The following is a 1,225-nucleotide window of genomic DNA, read 5'->3' as shown; positions in this document are numbered from 1 at the left end:
ATTGGTGAGGTTTAGGGTATTTTAACTCAATATTATACCTTAGATCCCGAGGTATACCCTTATTATACCCTTCAATTTTTACAGTTTATATATAATATGAAAAAAATACAGTCGCGAGCAGTTTGGCAACCTGGCAACCCTTCATCCTGGCTTCACAAATAACACTCTCAGCGCCAGTGAGTCACTGTCTGCCAGGCGCTGCGAGGTGTGGGTGTTGAGGGCTTGAGTCTTGCTGAGGGGCGCTGACTCTCCCTGAGTGACAACCTCCAATGAAAAGAAGAGTGAATGATGAGACGTCGTATTATAGAGATCTGCTTATAACTGCTCTCCAAGTCAAGAAAAGAACGCCTCAAGGATAACATCAACTTCGCTAGTTAGTAATGCCTTTCGTTTGGTCATTTATTTTTGTTTGTTTCTTTTTAGTAGTAATAATGGTGTTGGTGATGATTAAGTGGTGTTATAGTGTTAATAGTACTGGCGGCGGTACGTTGTGGTGGTTGAATAGTAATAGTACTAGTAGTAAATAGTAGTAGTAGTAGTAATAGTAGTAGTAGTTGTGGTAGTAGTAGTGAATGTTGCGGAGAAATAGTGGTGGAGATGGTGGTGTTGTAGTTATGTTAATATAGTGCTGTTGGTGGTGGCGGTGGTCAAATAGTAAGAGTAGCAGTAGAAGGAGTAGGAATAGTACGTATATTAGTGAATGTTGCGGAAAAAAAGTGGTAGTCCATGGTGATGGTTGTGGTGTTGTGGTAGTAGTAGGAACCTTTATAACATTATTATTGAGTCAATTTTCCTGCGTGAGATATTAATGATAATGGTAACGACTTATAGCTATCGATTTACGCACCTTATCAAGCCTAATTGACAGGACACTTACTGTAATGCGTGTCTGCTGACGTCATACGCAAAGGGCCGCTGTAGATCGTTGCTCTGCTGCCTGCTTGCCCAGACGTTGCCTGCAGCGCATAACACTTGCTTGATTGTCCATGAGTATTTCTGAAGTGGTGCCTCTTATGTTGGCAGGTAATACAATACACCCACCCACATTTAAAGTATCAGCCGGCCGGTTTTCAGCATGTGTTGATTGCGGCTCGCAATGTGAGGCTGTAACAGCTACATTGGCGTCCACGACTTTTATGCATGTAGCAGCAGCTGATCGAGCAGCAGCCACACGATGTGAGATTGTCCGTAGAACGTGACGAGATTATGCATGTTGTCTAATTGT

General features: G+C 42.5%; 1 protein-coding gene across 1 annotated transcript in view; it reads left to right on the top strand.

Moving 5' to 3' along the window:
* Positions 1-200: 200 nt before the first annotated feature.
* The window catches only part of LOC126989288 (uncharacterized), a 64,837-nt gene continuing 63,812 nt past the window's right edge, over positions 201-1,225 (top strand). The window contains exon 1 of the mRNA XM_050847930.1: positions 201-373. The gene's annotated coding sequence lies outside the window, so the exon portion shown is untranslated. The remainder of the gene's footprint in view (positions 374-1,225) is intronic.

The sequence above is a fragment of the Eriocheir sinensis genome, unplaced genomic scaffold (genome assembly GCF_024679095.1).
Source record: "Eriocheir sinensis breed Jianghai 21 unplaced genomic scaffold, ASM2467909v1 Scaffold1124, whole genome shotgun sequence".
NCBI lineage: Eukaryota > Metazoa > Arthropoda > Malacostraca > Decapoda > Varunidae > Eriocheir > Eriocheir sinensis.
The sequence above is the reverse complement of the archived record's forward strand: the minus strand, read 5'-3'. Positions and strand labels throughout refer to the sequence as shown.